Below are 22,991 nucleotides of genomic sequence, written 5' to 3'. Positions count from 1 at the left end.
AGCAAACAACCCTCGGCTGCGGGTAGAGTTCATGGCGAGTTCAAAAGCTTAGAGGAGAACATCAATCCATCTTTGATGATTTCAGATGAGAAGATTGCAGGATAGTTTCTGTTTCTGTACTGGAGACAGTACCTTTACAGGATAGAAATTACATACAGGTGAGCTTTGCCAGCTCCAACCTGCCGGCTCTGTGTTACTCTATATCCCCCACAATAGCAAAAACACCCCCCTCTTGCCGTCTTCTTTGATTCTTTTTTAAATAAAATACCTGTGTGATGGCTGGGTTCCATTTAGAGATGTTCTATGCCGTCACAGATACCAGAAATGATTTTTTCATTTCATACCAATTTAAAAAAAAATCATCATCATTTCATCAAAGATAATTTACATTACCTCACAAATGTTATTTCTTTTTCAGCTCCTTTACACTGAAGTCAGTCCTCAAAATAAATAATATATAATAATAATAATATATATATCAAAATACAACAACACACACATACACACATAAGCCACATCTCTGTGCGTAACAGTGTTCCTGCATGCCCCTTGAATGGATAACATTACACAGCCAATCAGAGGCCTTATTAGAACTTGGTAGAAGCATGCTGCACGTGTTTTGCCTCTCTGACGCTAATAAGATCTACTCCTCACATCTGGCTGTTCCCATTTCAGCTGCCATAGAATAGCGTAGCATGGGCTGTAAGAGCCTTTCAAACGACTTATAGATTTTTCACAAGGTTGACTCATGCAAATAAAACACTGGTACTCAAGGTAAACAAGTGATGTGCTATTTGCAAGAACAGCTCTCAGGGTGCTCAGAGTCTTAACTTTGTTCGCTTCAGTGCTTAGCGAATCCAGGCTCACGTAGCGAAGCTCATCTGTCCTTGTCATATAGGCCTGTCTGTAGCACTTCTACACTCAGCGTCAATGCACTTGAATACAGTCTGCTTAGTATTATTCAACTATTACCTTAAACTCTCTGTGTTGTGGCTACTATAGTGTCTCTTTGTCGTGTTTTTATTTACTGAGTGGCATTTCATGGCAACATCAACTTGTGACCTACCCCGGTGCTTTTACCCTCCTCTCCTTTCCTGCTACCTTTCTTCCCTCTTGCCTATTGCTAATTATGTAAAAGGTAAGCCGGCTAGTCAAGCCTACCCTTTGTCCATTATTGTCTTGTCCCAGTTTTGTCCCAGGCTTGTTTGGCCTATTTACTTCATCGGGGTAAAGTCCATGAGATGGGTGGAATAAAGCAATACATTATTTAAGTTGATGTTAAGTTTCCTGAGGCAGTGCCGCTAGCGGCAGCCTGGCCATTTGGAGGCTGCTAGAGAAAGGGAGGTGGAACGTGCAGACAGAGACAAGGATGTTAAGAGAATATACTCTCTCACCCTACGTGACCGTCTGCTGGACTGTCCAAAGGCCTTGTCATTTAGGTAATGGATTCTGGCTTCTCCAAAGGTTTGCTGTTTCTTATGTCTTTTTTGTACATCAATTAGAGGTCTGCATGGGTGTGGAACTGAAGCCGGTGCCTCGTCTGATTACCTACTGAGTCTAAATGGGGTTCCCAAATTTGAAACCTGAACCCAAATCCATATTATATGTATTTTCATATGTTGGTTCATGCAAACCACAAAAAAACTTCTTATCAAAGAATGCCTAGACTTACACTTAAGGGGTCAGACAGAGACAAGACTCCTTCATCTAAAATGTCAAAAAATGAATTGCTCAAACATGTCCTATTGTGTTAACATTTTATTGACTAAAAATGCTTTGGAATACTTCCATTTTGAAGACTAGTTTGCTCAGAATCAGCTCACTCGATCTCCATCTCATACATTCCTGTAGCGTCACATGGACTTCAATGGGGCTTCTTGAAACTATATGTCCCGCCCACGGACGCTTAGCGTCTCTGGGGGTCAATGGAGAGTCTGTCAAAAGGCTGCACAACCTTTGATTGACAGCTATTTTATACTATGAAAAGTTGCGGAAGCTATTCGAGCTCATTTCCATTGCGGATTTTGCAAGTTTTGCTTGCTGCTGCAACCTATTTCTTGGTATTTGCTTGGCAAAATTGCTAGCCAATTTCCATCAGATGAGTGCAACGCTGTGAACGGCTCTCCGGAGAGCATGCACCATTTCCTACACATTTAAATAATTCATTATGGCGTCTCGCCCCACCTTTGAGTCCATGGTTCTTCTCTTTCTTTAGCTTTTTCTGTGCACATACAGAAAAGCTTTGTCACAATGGCAGTTTTACAGAGGCTTACCTAATTGCCACAAGACAGAGAGAAAGCGAAAGACAGAGCAGTTTCTCCTAGTAATTAATTAAACATCTTAATATTAACAACCTGGAAGCCGGAAGCTGTATTGCACATACTGCACACATGTCAGCACCTGCCAGCTTGTACTTGCACACATCACAGACTTTGTACTTACACGTGCGTGAGAGACCTACAGTATATGGTACATATAGTACATATGGTACATATTAGACATTGCGAGTGAAGGGAAAATGAGTCAACAGCGTTTGAGAGGGAGGAAAGGGCTTGTTGATGTCCCCAGTGATCTGAAGTGGCCAGTGTCTGTATACTCTCAGTGCTTATCAGTGTGAATCGAAAGGCCTCTGGCAGAAGAGATCTTAATGCATCCAAATCACAAAAAGCTCATATTATGGAATCTCCGCACTTTCTTATTTTAGAGCCTATATCTTTTTAGTCATGGTGGCATTAAAGAGGGGTGCAGCTGATGCTACAGTAGGATCTCTGACACCGTCGGGCTTATGTCAAAACCTTAACAACTGATGAAATATATATCCGTCTCCATCAAGGGGGGGTGCCGTCATTGCTGGGGCTGAGGCGGCTGGGTGTAAGACGAGCCCCTGTCCCACCTGTCTCCCTATCTGTCTCTCTATCTGTTGTTAGCGTCGCAAAACCAGACAAACAGGGCCGGCGTTCCAGCACATTTACCCTGCCTCCGTGCGAAACATCAAGGTGGTGTTTTAATGAATGAGGTTGCTATTAGTTACTGTTCTTTGAAGCGTGTGTTAAAGTGTGTGTGCGTAATGTGCCAGAGAGAACGGCAAGATCGGGTTGCCAAAGAGGAAAGATGGATTAACAACAAAAAAAAGGACAGAAAGGCAGATTCTCTCAGTGGCTGCGGCGCCGTTAATAGTGCAGGTGTTGTTTATGTGCGGTATCTCAAGAAAGTATCTGGAGCTGGGGGAGAAGAAAGTAGAGGAACAGAGGTGGGGGTGTTTAGAAGGTGGTTGTTTTGCATTCCTCACCAGCACCTGGAACTGGAGCACCCCCACCCCTCCAAGCAGTGGCAGATTATTACTAGTGCAGATGAGCTTTCATTAGGTTCAGCCTGACTGGGTGGTTGCTGTGGCACGTTGGGACTTTTTTTCGCTGACTTTCTGGTTTATTTAGTTTTTATCCAGCTTTATATTTTAAGCTTGTGAACACTAAGGGCCGGGGCCGTCCTGTTGTTGTTGACAGTAGATGCTGAAATCATGGGGTATTATCACGATCTGGTATATAAAAGAAAGACCCGTAAAATGATAATTACTGCTCCCTGTATTCACTGCTGTGCTTTTTATGACAGTCATAACACCTTAGTATGCATGACAGAATCCTAATAACCTGTTCCTCATTTATAATTTGCCTCTGGGCAGCTCTTCCATGTGTCTCCACAGAGCAGCCGGCAAGCAGGAGACAAGTAGCAGCTAAGCTAATTAACTACCGGTAGTCAAGCATAGGAATCAGAACATATACAGCAGTCAAGCGCTCACAGTCATTTTGCAAAAAGAATGCGAATTATTTAACTCTTAAGGTAAAAGTGAACTTTGCCCCCTGGCTGATGGATGCACCTATCTGTGTTTGTGTGTGTGTGTGTGTGTGTGTGTGTGTGTGCTGTAGGACTTTGTGCGCCTACCATAAGACAGAGATTTCAGATTTTCACCTCATCGTTTTCATGCTGGCTACTTGTCTTTGTTCTCCCTCGCAGGTCAATTCCCATTCATTTCCCAGGATATTAAGCTGAGGGAAATTAAGCCGCCTTGATAAAACTCTGCGAGCCGCCCACTTAAGCTCGCGGAGGCTGCAATCTGTCTGCTCTATATTGATTGGCTTATTTGAAACATGGGATTTTTCCTCACCTAAGCTTTTGATGGTAGTTAGCGAATGTTGGCAGCACACGAGTAACGTGTTTAACCTTACAGGTGTTTGTAGAGTTACTGTATAACTAACAGAGGGAATCATGCAGTGGCAGGTCAGCCATTCAAATGTCCCTCAACTGTTTCTGAAATGGGTTTACGACTGAAATCATTAACTGGACAGGTGAAGTTTCTATTCATTTTCCTGCTCGCCACAGATTTGGATTTCTTCTGTGGAGTTAAGCACCAGTGTGGCAGGGTGATGGCTGCCATCAGCGCCTGACCTGCACAGGTGCCCCCAGGTTTAAATAAATTATGAAGCCTCCTGCTGATCCCCCGCTTCCACCATTCCTGTATGCCCGCCATCCCTCCGCAGGGAGCTCCAGAATAGGGGTAGCCCCCACCGCTGCCTCTGCTTCTTCCTGCCCTCCTTCCTCTTTCTCTTCTTCCCCACCTCCCCTCACCTCTTCCATCCACTTGCATGAATATTTAAAACCTAGCACCAGGATGGAAACTATGCAGCAAGGGCAATGAAGACTTGTTAAAGAAAAGAAAAAAAAATGTTCATTTTGGGACCCCTAAGGCAGGTCATGGGAGTATTGATGAAATTCAGATTGGTCCGATTAAAGGGTGGGGGGAAAGTTAGGGAAAAAAACAGAGAAAAACAGAGATTGTCAGCAACAGTTGGAAAAAAACAGAGAGAGAGAGGGCAGGAGAGACACTGAGAGGGACTGACACAAGCTATAGCAGTCCAGCCGGGGAGAGAATCGGGGGGGATTGGGGAGGCCCGGCAGGGACCTGCAATTGGCTCCACGCTGTGTGTATGTGTGTGTGCATGCGTGTGTGTGTGTGTGTGTTCAAAATGACAGCAACTTTGACAGAGAATATCTGGTGTGCAGGGGCCCGTGCAGGCTCCCGTAAAGTTTTCAACAGAACAAAACAGATGCATTTGTTTTCTCAATTGGAGGAATTTGCCAATGTGCAGATACAAGGGTAAATAGTTTGGCTAATTTTGCGGCAGGCAAGTGGGCAGAGCTGTATCCGCCGTTCAGCCAGCCAGCTGGGGCCTCAGTGTTGGGAGAAAAAGAGCCTTTGATGACCCGTCCCATCTCTCTCTCTCTTCATTTAGGATCATCCCTGGCCCAACACAATAACTCTCTTGAAATGTTCGACAGCCCAGTTAAACATAGCTCATATTCACTGGGACAGTTGTTGCTCTATAAAATGTTTTGCTATTTTTCATTGCAGATGGCTGAATCAAATGAGGCTCTGTTCTTACCACGCAGGCTATTTTCAGCACCATTCATAAAGTCATAAAGCGACATCACCGTGTGACATTTAGATTCCAATTAACGCCTCACTTTGTTCATATTTATGGTAGTCAACCTTGGAAAGGATCAGGACTGTTTTATAAAAGACACGTTGATATAGTGAAGAGGGAAACATGAAAAAAAGACAATATAATTTCTGGACTGTATGAATGCCCTCCTTCCCTTTCCCTAAGTGGCAATGCCACATGTTGGGTCGCCATTGTAAATAAGAACTTGTTCTTAATTACTTGCCTGTGAAAATATAGGTGAAATAAAATAATAATAATGGTATCCCAGGTTTGAACATACACAATACACTCCTGACTCATAGGACTCATTTAAGACATGTAGGGATCAAAAAAAGGATAGAGGGTTAAGGGTTGGTTATGAATCTGATGTATCTATCTGTTTTTATTGTGCAGTAGTCTTTCATAGCAATCTTGTTTGGATGTCATCAGTAAAGGCCGTTCCAACAGAACGGACGTCAGTATTGTCATTCTTTTATTGACCTTGTCCTCACAAATGATCGTCTCCGGGGTTTTCGGAGGATGAGCCACGGGAGCTTTCGTTTCTTTTGGAATAGAAAGGCCACTCAAGATTCTGTTTAAGCTGTATGGCAGTCATAAATAAGTCTGAAGCAAATCCTATTTCACCCAAGCTTGATAAATAATTTAAAATGACTAATAGTGCCTTGTGACACAGAATGTATCGCTGTGGTGTATCAGATTCCGGCGGTTTGGGCCTTAGGCGTAATTTGTTTGGAAAAATAATTACTCCTGTATTGGATCCTGGTTAAATATTTAAAGGGTTAGCATTAGGAATGGGGCAGCTTCCAAGGGAGTTTCAGTCTACATCTTGGCTTGAAAGATCACTTAAGCAGACCACAAAGGCGAGGGGGGGGTGTATTGCTATATTCAAACTGCTACATTGCTAAATTTCACCCCAAAAAAAGCCCATTGCAAACTAATGAACTTCTCCAGTGTGATTTGCCACCGAGCTTTGAAGACTAATCCCAGTGTTTTATGAGCAAGGAGCGTCGGATTGTCTGTTGAGTTCAGCTGGTTATTGAGTGCACAAGCTGGGAGACTCCAAAGAGCATTAAGAGGCTATATATCAGCCCACCGAGAAAACCCCAAAAAACATGTTCCACTGAGATTATAGATAACAGAGAGAAGAAAAAGCAGAAATATTGCAATCAAAAAGAAGAGAAGAAGAAAGAACGATAGGCTGCTAACTGGGAACAGTAGCTGCTCAACCATACCAGACACGTGTGTCTGTGTGGGCCAGGTTTAGCTACATTTGTGGGGACCAAAAACTGTGAATACAGTATACTTATGGGGACCTGACAGCTTTGTGGGGACAAAATACTGGTCCCCTTAACATTAAAGGGCTTTTTGAGGAATAAGACTTGGTTTTAGGAGTAGGGTTAGAGTTAGGTCATGGTTAGGGTTAGGGTGAGGGTTAAGGTTAGGCATTTAGGTTTGATGGTTAAGGTTAGGGTAAGGGGCTAGGGAATGCATTATGTCAAGGACTGGTCCCCACAAAGATAGCCAGACACGACTGTGTGTGTGTGTGTGTGAGTGTCTGTGTGTGTGTGTGTGTGTGTGTGTGTGTGTGTGTGTGTGACTGGCTGATTAAACACAGAGGTTATTTCCTGTCTGCTACACACAACCTGTTCAATGTTTACATCCTCAAACCACCTAATGGCCCTGCAGGATCAAGTAATTTACAGCTTCCAGGGAAGGTCTTTGCACACATACACCCATATATACACATGCAATGGGGAACCAGCTTCGCCCCGACCGGCTTTCACTGAGCTGAGAAAACACGGCATCTCAGCATGAACTGAACATAGCGATCACCCCTTTAAACACAGCAGGGACGTCAGGGAGACAGCAACACCGCCACAGTCTGCCGTTCCAGCCAGAATCTATATATCATCAAACAGATGGCTTCTTTTTAAGGACAGTGTTGTTGTCTGCACAACAACACTGGCTGCACCTTATTAATCGGTCTTGCTATAACCACGTGCTCCAGGTCTCATCTTTCCAGATCCTTGTACCAAGTGGAAAGGAATTACATGCATCTCCCCCCTCCTCTGTGGTTCTATATATGATTCCATTTACACTTTGGCACTCAATCGGACTCGCCATCAACATACAAACCATACTTTCACAGGTCATATCAAGCAGATGTTCGCAGGTCGTTTACCAACACCACGCTTTCACTACTAATCAAGAGCATTACACGAAAGTGTACACATGTTTTCTGTAGACATTCCATTTAAGGCTCAAGCAACCTTAGGATAAATCAAAGCTCAGTAAAAGACATTTTACACAAATCCATTAACACACACCCCGGATCCTGCACAAGCTGCTGTCAGCACCCAAATAAACAGTCTAATACTCTCGTTTGAGCAGGAAACGCATTCAACATCAAAGACTTATATAAAACTTCCTTGCGTCTTTTAGAAGTGAATGCAAATCTTTTTCTGTTCTGTGTCACAATGACTTAAGAACATTAACAGGCATAATTTCACGTGTTCTAAAAAGAGTCTCTCAGTTGCGGCCGTCACCATAGCAACCAAGGCTCTTGTTCCAAAATTGTCTATGGGCCTCTGAAGATGCAACACCTGAATTAGACCGGGGCTGTTTTGATCCGCCTGCCTGCCCCAACCAACAGCTGTGTACTTTAGGGACAGGCAGGGCCCTTGAGCCACACTCTCATCTCTCTGCTATTGTTTGCCCAGGTGGGCCAGGGCGCCCAGCAGCCCCCCCCCCCCCTTCTCTTTTTCTCTCTCTCTTCTTTGCCCAGCTCTCCTTCTCCCTTTCACTATCTCATTCCCTCTCCCTCTCTTGCTCTCTGGTTCTTCCTCTTCCTCCCGCGCTTCTCTCTGTCTTTGTTCCACAGGGACCTGTGGTCCAACTGAAGCTCTCTGTTACACAAAGAAACCAAATTGGCTTTCATCTGCAGCCTGTTACCAGCTGTGTGCATTGTGCATTTTGTGCTACGTACTGTAGGTGCTCCAAGTGCACAAAAAACCCTGAAGGGCCACACAAACCCTGTTGTTCACACTGTCACCATGGTGAAAGTAAGGCTTTAAATTAGAGGTCAGTCAGGTTTTTAGGTGTGTTCATTCACCATTCCCACTCAGTGTGTTTTTGAGTGAGAAAATGGGAGAGATGGCCCACTTACAGTAGTGTACCCAGAGTTTCTGGCCTTGTGCACAGCACTGCTCATGGCACTGAGAAGAACAGCTGAGAAAACAGCAGGGAAGTTTCATTAGTGATCCCTGCCCCTTGTCCCCCTTTCCACTCTTTTTACATCTTCCCGTCCGTCGTCATCCTCCCTAAACCTCCCACCCTCCTTCTCCCCGATGTCCTCCGTCCCTCTCTTCCTCTCTCCATTTCCTTTATCCTGACCTCTGCCCTTTACGCAAATCTGCCTGGCATTTCAATCATCACATCCAGAGGACATATAGGATCACAAAGCCTCATCCTCCTCAGCTGGCCAGAATGGCAGAGAGCTTCCACAGGATGTGCTAGTGTGGATTTCTTCATACAGTTGTTGGGTGTCTGAGCCGGAGCTTTGCATCAGCATGTTTCAGAACATTCAGCAGATCCTAGGCTAGTCATTTGATATAAAGGATAGAAAAAGAAACATCTAACTGAAATCTTTTCAGGTACTCATGTGCAGAATATGTGGCACAGAGGAGTTGTGGCGAAAAAAAAGGGAAAATATCGGTATTGTTCTTTCCTTTTAGCGCAGTGTGGTAACAGGTGGTTAAGAGAAAAGGAGGTCAGGTACTGGATTGTGCCTTCCTTTGTGCGGGTGTTTGTGTGCTAACACGTGTCCTACAGTCAAATAGCTGTACCCACAAGCATCACAGGCGCCGTCGCTGCTACGGCGCTCACTCTGCCGCTCTTGAATCAGTCAAAGGCAAGCGTTACTGCCGGAAGACAGGGGTTTAACAGACTCCTTGAACTCAAGTGCATGTCTATGTGCTTGGGTCTCTGTCTTTGAATTGTCAAATCAATCATAACTACAGCACCAGCAAGTTTGTTTGTTTGCCTTTTCTTCACAAATGCGGGGGGGGGGGGGGAAATCCATGACTAAGTGCAGTGAATAATAAATGAGTTCAAGGAGAGTAGTGGTGCAGTGGTAGCACCAGCTACCTGTCACGTTTGTGTTTCTTCTTTGTTTTCAGCCTAAAAGAGCATCTCCTTCTCCTTTACAAGCTTCATCAAGTCTTAATTCATGAAAAGAAGCCATTTTGTGGGGCTAGTTGCCTAAAACCGTCTGCTGAAGCGTCTGGGGACAAGTCCTAACAGCCCTTTTAGATATACTGCAGACAGGTGAAGCAGGGCAGACCCTGGACCCGAGCAAATCATCGGCCCCAAATGTTGAGCCTGCGTACAGCAGATGCTGACCCTCAGTATGCTCTCACCCCTTCAACCAAATTTTTGCAAGCTTTATTTTACAGCTAGAGCAGAACAACGTACTTTCCGAATATATTAGAATTCATAGAACATTTTTGCCCAAAAGTCAGCTAAGCAACTTTGTTCGTTTAAAACGCCTTCCAAGTAGGTGCGGCAGCATGTTCCGACACACCTAGCGCCTCCTTTACCATAAGCCAGGAGGGAGGAGTTCTATTTGCATTACAAAGTTCCTGTGGAGCAGAATAAAACACAGACAGAGCTGTGAGCAAAATGAACACTTTCAGGGTGGCCCTGCGCTAATTGCAACTGGGGTGCATTTACTGATTATGGTTAAGTGGTCCAAAATGGTCCCCTGCTCTCTGTTACATTGACCCACTCCCTCCCCTGGTGGATGTGGTCGATAGCAGGCCTGTTGAGATGCCTTTCCTCTGAGGGAAGAAAACAAGGTCCAATCATGCCTGTCCCCTCGCTTCTTCGCGAAGCACACGGAAGGGATCGCTGAATTTAAATCAGTTTAAATCAGAGTTTTATGACATGGAGTGGGGACAACAGGAAGCAGCAGGCTGCTTGTTTTCATAATTGACACGTTGAATTAAAATACATATACCAAATTAGATCCGCAGAGGTTAAAATGATTCCCTTTAGATGTGAACAATGACTGAAAAGAAGATTCAACTTCTTTGTGTGCTTGAGGCTGCTTATCTTTTTTTGTGAGTGCATGTGCTGCTCATGACTATTCATGTTGGCCTGCAAAAACATGCAAGTGTGGTCAAATGGAAATTAATGGAATGCAAAGTGGAATGTAAATCTAGTTGCAGAGGGAGGAGGATGAAATCCTCTCTAAGGATCCTGGAAGGTTGCATGCGTAGCAAAGGACCAGGTCAGTGTTTTGTATTCCCTCGCTTCCCTACTGCCTGCGCCGTAACAGGAGGCCCCGCATTGGGAGACCAGGCCAGGGGAGCTATAAAAGCCACTGGATCACCCAGGCTCTAATCTCCCCTCTGGGGTCCTGAGCGTCTATGGGATAGACTTTAGGCCTACTGATAAAGAGATGGAGATCTCACACCCCCTCTAGTGCCGGCTCACGAGCAGGTTACTTTTTTTTCAGATTTTAACCACACAGAGCACACATTATCTTAAACCTGGGTGTCATTTCTTGGAAGTACTGATGGACTTGTTTTTTGTTTTCATCCACATGCATATATATAGAGTGATGCAAAAGTTGACTCACTTTCCTGAACACAAAGTGAAGAAATCTCTCACTCCATGTCTCAGAAGGAGTTATTTACTTCTAAAGGTTTTACTCAGAGGGGGTTTGAGTCTTACAGCAGGTCTAGTGTTTTACATAACCCTGCCATAGTGATGTAATTCCTTCTTCCCCTGAATGCTGGTGTCAGAAACACTGGGCTGTGTCCCTCCAGCCGTTCGGTCTGCCCCTGTGTCAGAATCTCTCTCATGTCTGGCCTGATCCCGCTCCAATTTATGAAATTAACTGATGTCACGGCTCTGGATTGCTTGCAAACAAAGTATCACTGCAGCCCTGATTTCCCTAAAAGTAACTAATCCTTGAGGACCTGTGGTCTATTACGGCTGTTTTTCACATAGCTTACAGTTATACGAGAAGGGATATGAAAAAGTAGAAAATAACAAGCTCCATTACATAAACATGGAGAAGCAATTGGGGTAGAAAAAAAGTTAGTTTTATTATAAGAGCTAGCAAAATTACTACGTGCCAATTAAAGTGTTTTATGAGTTTGGCTTGCTGACGTAGAGGGATTTGTGTGTGTGTGTGTGTGTGTGTGTGTGTGGGAAGTGAGAAATGGGTTAGCTTTTTGTGACTAATACAGCACAGAACCTGTGCTTTTAGAGCACAAATACTAACAGAGCACATAACAGCCAGGCTCTGTTTAGCAAAAAAAAAAACTTTTTTATAACTGAGTGGACCTCCTTTTGTTTGTGTACATGGAGGGCAGTTTGCACTCCTGTATGCACATCTGCGTGTGCAGGAACAAACAAACATCCAACGGGGCTGGACGATTACATTTCCAGGGCATGGTCAGCGGCTCGTATGAGCTCATGCATCCATACAGTGTGGAGGAAGGCAGCCGTTCTGGCGAGCAAGCAGACCTGACCTATAAATCAGTCAGACAGAGATATAGGCAGACACTAAAGCCAGATAGACCAGCAGGAATACAGAGAGACAGGCTGCTAATCTAGCAGATTGGTAAGAAATAAACAAGCAGACTCTGGGACAGATAGGGGGCAGGGTCTTGCTTCAGGAAAGGGGAGAGACAGGCACCTTCGTGAACATTTAGGTTGGACACACTGGGTGAATGTGTCAGGCTTAGCAGCTGACCTCAGACATAGAACCAGCCATCCAGGACACATCGCATGGCTCAAGGCCCGATGCCGACGCTCCCGACTGGGGCAGGGACTCTGCCTCCCTCCCCTGGAGGGTAGCAGATCCAAGGACGTCTCCTGAAGTTTCCGTGGTTGCATATCTCCGCTGGATCCAGCCTTGTTTGTTTCGCCTGCAACATGCTCCACTGCACCGACCCACATTAATGAAGTGCTCGCAGACTTAACCCTTGGGTGGCCATCTAGACGGCCAAACCAGCACCCATTTGTTCTCATTCCTTCGCTGCTTTGAGATTTAGGCTAACATGCGATGGGAAATGAGCTTGGTTTGTGTTTCCCGTTTCTTATGCACGATGCCTGATGGTAATGAGGGGGAAAAAGGCCAGAGGAGAGGGGTGGGGTGAACATGCTAATAGTGGGTGTACATTTTGATGCCTCGCTACCAGTGTGGAGTGGTTTGGAGAGACGGGCTATCATTCTCCACCTCCTTTCCTCATTATCCTCCCACGTCTCTCTCTGTCTCTGTCCTCCCACATCCCCTGTTTTCTGCTCTCATCTCTCTCCATGCCCTTCACTATCTTCTTTCCTCCACCCCTACTGCTGCATCTCCCTCCTGGTACTCCTCACCTGCACCCCACTCACCCCCACCAAACGCCTCTCTCCCAGAATATGAGATACATTTGTTTTCCTGCGCCAGGCCACGAGATTGGGACGCGTGGCGTGCAAAAGTGCTGATGTGTTGGTTTCTTGGTAATTATAACATCCCTCGGTCTCCACGAAAAATCTAAACTAATGTTTAATTTGCCTCTCCGCTCATAGGAAGCCCTCCTTTGTTATTGCGTGGCAATTAGCTGGAGCCAAGGCCCAGGCATTTCCTGTGATTGTTGTGATTTGCATAGCGAGCGAATCAGAGAGAGTATCAAGACCCTGTACCCCTCTTCTCTCACTGTCATTACATTACAGCCACCCACTCCTCCTTTCCTACCTCTTTCACTTCCTCCCCTCCCTTGACCCACCTTTCTACAATGAATCTCCATCAGTGGCCTAGCAACTGAAATTTCAACCCCTGTGTCTAATACCTCTGTACATAGGGGCTGATTGACAGGCTAGATTGACTACCTGGAGGGCACAATACCATTTTTTTTTTCCCAAGACAAAAGTATCAGAGGGTCACGTGACTTTTCCCTAATGGCCTACCCTAATGGTCTAGTTTCAGCCGATAGCTTCAATAGCTTCTCATTAACTGCATATTAACCTAGCTGGTGGCATTCTACTGAGGATGGTGCTAATGGAAGTTATTCTTTGATGTTATAAACATGTGTGGATAAAGATGTTGGCTGTGTGCACACTGGACACACACATGCATGCAGTGTTTTAAATGTAGTGCAGCAGAATGGACGCCCATGTGTAGTTAATGAGATTATCAGTCACAAAGTAAACAGTAGATGTTAGTGGACGTTCTGTTTTTGGTCCTGAGGGGAAAGCCTTAACTAGCATAGCTGCATCACGGTGGCTGTTGTGTTTTCTGCTCTGGCTAGATAAGAAATAGATTCCCACCGAGTATTAATTCTCAGGCTGAATGCAGCTGCCATGTTTTTGTAAAAGCATTGTTACCGCGTGTCACCGTTGGCATGCATTATTTTATTAGCAGTCGCGTCATATTTTGTCATTACAGAGTACTTTTGAGTCTCTGGATTTTAATGTGTCAAACCTACCTCGATGAACTCCTACACAACAGTCCACCTTTGCAGCTTTGCTCAGCTTTAGTTGCATTAGAATACCTGAATGAATTTGCATTGCCTTATCAGTTCCAGCCTGTCTACGCTTACTATAATAGTACCGCTGTGCGAAATGATATCCACATTTGCTCCGCTGCTTCTCTCTTACGCTCTCATCAGATTATTAGAACTGGTATTTTCCCATTTGTGGGTTTAAGTGCTGAGAGCTGTGGCTTCAGGGAGCCTGTTTAGTGGAGAGAGAGAGAGATATAAAGAGGGAGAAGAGAGAACGCAAAATGAGAGAACGAGAGGTAGGCAGAGAGCTAATGGCAAGATAGAAGGTAAGCTGCAGTAGTTGTTAAACCTGAGCGGTGGCTAATCCATCAGATGGCACTCTGCGCTCATCTGCCCTGGACTGGTGTGGCACGGTCGGCGAGTGGCACATCCAGGGCCCCGGCAGTCAGACCTAGCCTCCTGATCTATATTTCAAAGCCAAGAGCAGAGAGGAATTCAGTAATGAGCTCGCATCTTCCTTTTGGTAGAGGAAGACTGTCTTTGTGGAACTAATTGAAAGTGGCATGTGGAGCGCCGGGGAGCTCTTTGGGGGCTGTGTCGCGTTTCAAGGGATGTGCGAAGATAAGCCTGCATGCCGCTGTGGCTTTTGTGTCACAGGTCTGACATAAACAGGTCTCTTGGAGGAAAGTGATGCACTTTATGGCTGCAATTGTGGGGGGGTGTTGTGTTTTTGTGCGTGTGTGTTTTTTATCTACAACAACCTGTGTCCATTGCTGAAATTACCCCCCATGCATTCCGCATCTCTCCTTTTCTCCCTCCCGTTAATAAATCTAGTTTTCTGTGTCAGCTCATCAGAGATGTGTGCGTGTGTGTCTGTGTGTGCATTTGTGCACACACGTGTGTGTTATTTGGGCTCTCTGAGCACATTGGGGGACGGCTCTAAAGGGGAGATGGGGTTTCTCTATTACAGATATGGAAATGGCCCGAGACAGTTAGACTGATATCTAATGAGAGCAGAGATGCAGTTAGACTGATATACTGCGTGGCATTTACTGAAATGATGAAACAGAGCCTGACCTTAACTATTTACAGACACACACACATCCATTAACACTCATACACCCACATGTGCACACTCACATTCAGAAACATGCACATGTACCAGTTATATGTGCCAGTTGGGGAGTATTTTGCTGCGGAATCAGCTTTTCTGTCCAATCGGCCTGCTGTTTATAGTCTTTTCTCCTTTTTGGAGCCAGTGAGAACCACATGGACAGGAAGGACACATGTCGCTGAGGCTTCTTCGTGAGTTTTGGTTTCCCCAAATGCAACATTCCTTGCGGTTAAAGCTGTGGGAAATGTGCTTCTTCACCCTCACCCTGTACATCTGGATCTTAGAGTTGCTGTGGGAACATTGATGCTGATAATGCAACCAGACCTGACTCAACTCTCACTCAACTCATTCTCACCGTTAATTGATAGTTTGGTGAATGATAGCACACACACTCTATATGTTGCTTCTGAGCATACAAGTACAAAAAGAGGAAGAATGGATAAATAATATACTTGTATCCTTTGTGTCTCTAACTTGTGCCATACCTTCATTTATTGCATGATAATGTCAGTTTCATATACTGTATATTGACTGCTCTGCTGCTGCCGCCTCACAGTCACAAATGAGATTATTAGATTATGTAGTCTGTTTGCTGACATGTTTTTTTTTACATGACACCTTTAAACAATGTTGCAACAAGAGAATAAAACAATATTCTAGGCAGCAGAGTCTGAAAGACCTCGTTAACTTTGAGGCAGTTTTTGGGTCCTCTTGATCCACTGTTGTTCAGTTTAACCTAATCATGTCAATTTTGAAGAAGCCGATGGCAGCGGGAGCAGGACAATTTCTCCTGCAGAACAATTTGAAACACAACCACGCAGGGGTGAAAGAAAGATAGGTTCAGTTTTAGGGTGCTTGAAATGGTGAACAGAAGGGGGGAGGAAGGGGATGGGGGTGGTGAAAGTTGAGCCAGAGAGGCAGGGAACAGCCCAGCTTGGTACCCAGCTGTGAAGCTACCCTCTGGGGGTTTGGGAGGCGGTTGGAATGTGGCTGATGTGAGTCTGCGTTTGGGCTGGACATAGTGAAAGCCCGGGGCATGCAGCTGTGAGCAGGGGTGTCTGGGAGAAGGGTGTGTACACATCCATACCTACAAAGAGAAGAGAGGAAAACAGAGAGACATTCTGTGGATTCATTTATGTGTTGTTTTTTGTGGGTATATCATTGTATGGGCATGTTTGTATTTATACACGCAACATTCTATCGGCCGCAGCTGAAAAAGATCGACATTCGGACTCATTTCCTGTTTCAGGGTTCAGGACACGCTCTTTTGCTTTGTTCACCAGAGACGTCTGAATTGTGAGACAGAACCAGATTACAGCAGGCAACCTCCCTTAGGGATTGGTCGGTTTGCCAGTCAGCTGAGAGCAGCTTTGTTCGGAGCGAGCCTGTCAGGCGGAGATGACAGCTAGCTTTTGTTCTGGAGATTTCCTGTCCTGTCCTGGGCAAAGGGTCGGTTAAAGTGCGTTGAGGAGCCACAGCACTACTCCCTCACTCCTTCCTTCTCTATTCCTCACTCCCTCCCTTTTTTTCCCGCCACTTGAATCCCCACTGGTCATATTTCCCACCACCCGACCAATTATAGTGCCCAATGTGTCAGGGAGAAGTGATCTGATTGGCTGTGTCGGGGGTGTCTGGGAGGTCAGAGCTGTGTTCATTTCACACTGTGTCCTTTTGGACTCCCTCCAGCAGCACCCTGAGACCGCTCGCACAGACCGCGGAAGAAGAAAAGTGGCGAGAGGGGAAGAAAAGCAGGAAACAGGGAGACAAATAGAGGAGAAATAGTGAAGTCCTCTGTACACAGTCTTCAGCGCGATATGATTTCTTGCCTTAGAAATTGTAAATGTGTCATGTTTAGCATTGGTTTAAAATTCACATTGACTCCAAGCAGTCACCTCCAGTGCTGCTGCTCCACAGTTTGCGCTCTTACTGTAAAGCTGTCTGTTGTTTCTCGACAACAAAAAAGAGATGTTCAGAGCCAGAAGGCCTCTGTTGTGTGTGTTCAGTGAGAGGGGACGGTCTACCCTCTGGGCAAGGTAAGCTGAGACAGGAAAACACCTGGTTAAGGAAGGCAACCATCAGTTACAGAGCTGTCACAGGACATGCATATCCGTGTGGAATGTTTTTTATTACATGCAAACCACGATGAAAGCATATTTGTCATTCGTTCCCTGGTATGTCTTGTCAAGGAAAAAAAACATCTCCGCATTTATGAAAGAGCTGAACAATGTTGTCTGTCATTAGACTCCCAAGAGCAACAGTCTCCAATCTCAGGTGGTGCTATCACTTCTTATTATACTTTATCATTTGGCTCGTAAACATGACCGTCCCCCCCTGTCTGTATCTTTGTTTATAGGTTTTTTAACTTGAGGGTGAAACAGAAACCAAAGAGTATCAGGTTTCAGGGCAATTTGACGTGCATAGCCTCAGAAAAAAACAAGATTCATTATCTCACGTGCCTCACATTCCATTTATGTTTTTGGCTTGGTATGTTTCGTGGAATTATCAAGTAACCTTATTATTTTGACTGTATATTTAAAACCAAAGCTAAAGGGAAATTGAGATTTTCTTTTTTTAAAGATTTTTTTGGGGGGCAATTTAGGCCTTCATCATATAGGACAACTGAAGATGTGAAGGGGGGGGGGGGAATGCCATGGAGCGAAAAGCGAAGTTTGACAAGGACTGACTCTTTGCATGGGGGGCACGCTTTACCAGGTGAGCTATCCAGGCTCCCTAGTGACGAACTATTTAATGACATTTTATAAACTAACTAATAATGGAAATAATTATAAATTTTAACTCTAACTCAGAGCCAGCAAAGCTATACATATGTACAACGTCTGGGATATCAACCCTCACTGTCACATATCACTGATTTCCCCCTCTTGGTGAGTCCACCACAATGATATTTACAAGGCAAAGCCAAACTTAAATAATACATCTATGTCTTAATCAGACACATAAATGTGTTTAAATCCGCACCATGTATGTATATGGTGGACCCAGCGCATGTCATAGCCAGAATAGATACGAGTCAAATAACTATTTAGATGGATTCATATCTGTTTTCACCTTGAGTGACACCACATCAGCAGAAATGACAATGTCATTTTCTCTCTAATAATTGAATCCTCAAGTGTAGCTACATGAAAAGGATAATGCCACATTGATTGTTGCTGTGCAGTAATTGTTGCCCTCAATAGACAATGGCATTTTAAACAGCGAGCATGCCTTCATTGTTTGTCATGGTAGACCGTGTTGTAGGGGACGGGAGAAAATGATCGCTCTCTATATGACAGAGGGAAGGAAAAACAATACATGGGTATTGTCATTGAGAGGTGAATAACTGTAACTACTCTTACAAATGACTGCAGGGCACTGTTGCTTGGTCAAATTAATTACCTGTCATTGTGACTGATTGTTTTTTGTAGACATCTCGTATTATTATTGCATGCGCTATGAAAGGAGTTGAGCTGCATTCCATAATGCAGTGGCAACACAAATTAAATATGCATTGCCAAAAAAAATTATATATTGTACTCCTGTGGCTCTGATGGAGATTTGCTTTTGTATTTTTGTTACTTAACGGAAGTAAGGTGTGTCTTATTTCAAACTAACAGGAGAAACACCTGACTGTTTTATAAATCTTTGCATAATCCATGAATGTGTGCGAAAAAACATTGAATTACCAGTAGTTTTTTCTCAGCCCAAGCCATGTGTATTAATGTGGTCTAAACTTTAAAAAAAGAAAGCACACACCTGTCCCCTTCATAACACGTCTTTGTCTTCTGTCTTCGTTTGTGACCTACTCATCCAAATTCCTCCCTGAAGACGTTTCTAATTCTTACAGGGAAGAATGCAGCGTGACAAACTGCGTTAATAGTGTCAGCGGGCAGGGTGCATGCTGGGACAGATAGAGGGACACGACTCTAAGGAGACTCTTGATCGGCAGAGGCTTCATCTTTCCCAAAGGACACTCTGTGATTGTTGTTTTTTCTTGTCTGTTTCCATGTGTAATTCCGTGTGTAATTGAGTTTTAAGTTATAAGTATTAAGATCTGGGTGACAATTTGTATTAGCCTTTGTCAGTCTGTGCTATCCGTTCTCTAATTAACCATGAGCCTGCTGCACCCCAGAAACACACACATACACATAAAGAAGAGAGCAGTACTGTACATGGACAGACAGACAGACAGATACTGAGACAAGCAGAGAAACAGGCAGATGTTGGAGTAAGGCTGGGGAAATCATATCCAGAAGGATTCTCCCGTGTTACATTTTGGAGAGATGGGGAGCTGCTGTATAGGACCTGTGTGAGGTTTAGTTACAGCTCTCTGCAGCCCCGTAGCTTGTCGTGAGGCAACGCAGCATGGGCACCGAGAATTCGTGTCACACACAGCAGAATTTGATTAGGCAGGAGATGGTATTACTGCCCGACAGGGTGGGAGGAAGGAAGACGGCAGTCATACAAGGGATAGTGATGGAGACAGGGAGGGGTGGAGGGGTGGAGGGGGGATGGGTAAAGGTAGTGAAATGTAGCCCATGTACTGTATGCCCGGGTCGACAGTGGAGGGGAGTTTTGCCGTCTCCCCCATATGCTGTTTCACTTGCCCCAGAAATAAGGAACTAGTCAACCAGAGCACCATTTATGATTGGAACTGTGTGTGTGTGTGCGCGTGTTTTGTTTGTGTGTGTTTGCTTGTGTTGAATGGCGGGGAGATGTATGCCATTTCAATGGTAGGACGGCGCCCCCGCGGCTCCTAGCTATGTGTTCACAGGCGCCACATTTGAAATGGATTATTTTTTAACCACAAATCCAGTATGTGCGGCTCCGCGAGCCGACCACATTGATTGTGCCCCCCCCCTCTCTCTCTCTGTTCCTCTATCACTTGATCTCTTTCTTAGTCACCCTTAATCAGCAGAATGGGATGTATCAATGCAAAGCCTTGAGATTTCTTGCTCTGGACTGTATTGGACTATAGCAACTGCCTACGAAAACTCAACAATAACATGACAATAATGCTTTCAACCAGACATAAAAAAAAAAACACAATTGAGGGAAACAGACAGACAGTTAAGCCAGCAAGCAGATGAGATTGTGATTGGTTTGACCAACAGTTTACATAACTGTCATTCTGGTTTTTTTTGACTGGCTGTGATATAAATATTACGATAGAAATGGAGTCTCTTTAGCAGTTTAGGTCTGGGCTTCGGGCTGCGCTGCTGGGACTTGCTGGCACTGTGCTGGACAGATTGTAGCCGGGTAAAAGGTTTAAGTCTCGCTCACTGAATCCTTCGTTCACTCTAATCTTCTTTAGTGATCAGGGCTTTGGTTTTAGCAGCCGACACAATCTCATCTGCCCGACTGAGCGCCTGCGCCCGTCCGCGGACCGGGTCTTGCTGCTCGCTGTGCTGCTTTCCTGTCTGTTTTGGTGAATGTCTCAGCCACGCCGACATGCTTGCTGGTTGTCTGAGTGACTGCGTGTTAGAATGTGTTATCGTCTGTCTGATTTTCTGCCTTTAGTTTGGCTTCACCCACTCCTAGCCAGCTCACTGTGTGACCCACATTTCCTCTGGGCACATTAAAAGTGGGGAGTAGGGACAAAGAGAGAATTCTGAAGGGCCAGAAGCCACTTTCCAAAAACGTGTCCATCTTTGGTTTTGTGATATACGGTTCTTTTGCCATCATGTGATATGAATTACCCATTTTTAAGTTCTTATTTTGAGATTCCACTAAAAGTCAGATTTTGATGTTGCAGAGCTGTGCATGCCTGGGGGTTGGGTCAGTGTCTGGGCAGTGGCTCGTAGACTGGCCTAATACTGTCTGACTGTCAGTCTACTACCCTAATAGGGCTGGAGGGACTTGAAGCCCCCTCTTTGCATCGACCATCTCTCCAGGCTGTGTGCGCAGAAAGCATCTCTGTATGACAGATACCCATCATTTACCACAAAATCCTTCCTGGCACTCTTTCCTTTGACAAGAGAGGCAGAAGGGACAGAATATGTGTGTCTGTGTGGAGGTGGGTGGGTGGTTGGGCATCCATCTTCCATTCCAACCTTTCCGTCTTTCCCTTCCTCATCTCCTTTCTGTCATTTCTCCCTACACCTCCACCCAGTTGAAAGAGCTTTGTCCATTTGACCCCGTCAACAGGCCATGGGGGTTGGTGGTATAGAAGGTACTGCATGGAGCTGGGGACAGGTAGAAATGAGATGTATTACTTACAGCCGCATGCTGGAGAATAATAATAACCACAGGAAAAAGATAATTACCAACAGGGAACAATGAAGCGCTGCATAGACGTCGCACAAAAACAACTGAGCTGCGCCCTAGCTCATTGAATGGCCAGGCCAATGCAATATGTGTTTGATGTTCTATGTTACCTAACAGTACATCTTTTATGTTATCTAACGTTGCGATGAACGCAGCCCCATTTTACCAACAGCTTATGTGTAATGACACAGTGTGATTGCCATGTGAGAGAATGTGGCATATCCCATGTGCTAATATTGACCGCGCCACACTTTGACGACAGGGTCTCCGTGTGCCATGTGGGCCATATGACAGGGGTGGCCCTCTGCCCATTGGATATTTCAATGTATAAAATGCCCCATAAAGGAGGGAGCCTTCGAGCGTGCAAATTCTATCTATGTCAGCTCTCAGTTACAGTTTACTTCCCTTTGAGGTTGCTGTGTTGAATCAGCATAGGAACACGTGCAGCTGTCACCCATGCATGCTTACGTTAGTCTGCTATGATGCATTTGTGTCGCTGCAATTTTTTTTGCATTATCATAACAGTACCTGTGACCAATTCTTTGGATGTAAAGCCCTCCCTCATCGCTCCTTCTTTCCTTCCATAGACCTTCATGTGCCTTATTGTAGTGCATCGCTCGAGTCGCAGCAAATGCTAATAATTTACCGGAACAGGTGAAACAGTGACAGCCTTGTCAGCGCTTTAGCTGTGCCTTTTTCTGAGAGCGAGGGAGGCCTGTTGTTAGGACCTTGAACATCGGGAACGTCGTCCCTGCTAAGGGAGTGAAACAACATTTCTCAAGGACTCTGGGAAAAAGTTTACCTTGTCCACCCCCAAAACCATTTCCACCAATGAACCACCTGGAACACCCAGTCTCTAAATTTAAATGCAATCTTCATTCTCTGCCTACATAACTGTATTTACATGAGGACTGCTATGGCTGGCTTGTGCGCTGTGCAGCAATTTCTGAAGTGATGAGGGCAGGTGGAGCGGTTGGAGAGGTGTGTGTGTGTGTGTGTGTCTTGGATTGGTGTGAGCCACAGGTGCACAGTAAGGGAACTATCTCTGCACATTGATTTCACAGTCAGCGACCCCAATGCATTATATCTTGAAAAGTGTTTCTCTATGGTGCATCCTCAAAGAGGCTACGGAGGAACTTTTGATGGCATGAATATGTAGATGAGTACCCCCGGGGGAGGAAGGGAGTCATTCACAGCATCAACCCAAGCCTTTTACATTAGGCAAGGGCAATGCAGGGGCTGAAGAGAGGGAAAGAGGCAAAGCGAAGGGAGGAAAGGGAAAGAAGAGAAGGAGATAGAGGGGAGAAGAGTTAATGGCAGGCTCTTTTCTCATGAAGTGCTTTTCCCTTTTAGCACTGGACAGCTATCTCTCTCCTCTACCAGCACTATATCATAACAGTGCTCTCAACATACCCAGTATAAGATCTTATTTACCTCCAGTATACAGGTTGCTCTTTACGTTTAACTGCCTGCCTATTGAATAAAAAGTTGCATAAGGGCCAAAGATGAAGTCTTTGAAACAGAGAGGAAAGAAACCGATTACCATAGACTGGCTGACTGTGTGTGTGTGTGTGTGTGTGTGTGTGTGTGTGCGTGTGTGTGTGTGTGTGT

At 45.0% G+C, this 22,991-nt stretch overlaps 1 protein-coding gene and 1 long non-coding RNA gene across 5 annotated transcripts in view; one reads left to right on the top strand and one right to left on the bottom strand.

Moving 5' to 3' along the window:
- The window catches only part of hipk2 (homeodomain interacting protein kinase 2), a 68,386-nt gene that overhangs the window by 22,876 nt on the left and 22,519 nt on the right, over positions 1-22,991 (top strand). The window lies entirely within an intron of this gene.
- The window catches only part of LOC117948680, a 15,700-nt gene continuing 8,594 nt past the window's right edge, over positions 15,886-22,991 (bottom strand). The window contains exon 3 of the long non-coding RNA XR_004657518.1: positions 15,886-16,200. This is a non-coding gene — a long non-coding RNA (uncharacterized LOC117948680). The remainder of the gene's footprint in view (positions 16,201-22,991) is intronic.

This window comes from Etheostoma cragini, chromosome 8, assembly GCF_013103735.1.
Source record: "Etheostoma cragini isolate CJK2018 chromosome 8, CSU_Ecrag_1.0, whole genome shotgun sequence".
Classification (NCBI taxonomy): Eukaryota; Metazoa; Chordata; class Actinopteri; order Perciformes; family Percidae; genus Etheostoma; species Etheostoma cragini.
This window is presented reverse-complemented; position numbering and strand designations above follow the sequence as displayed.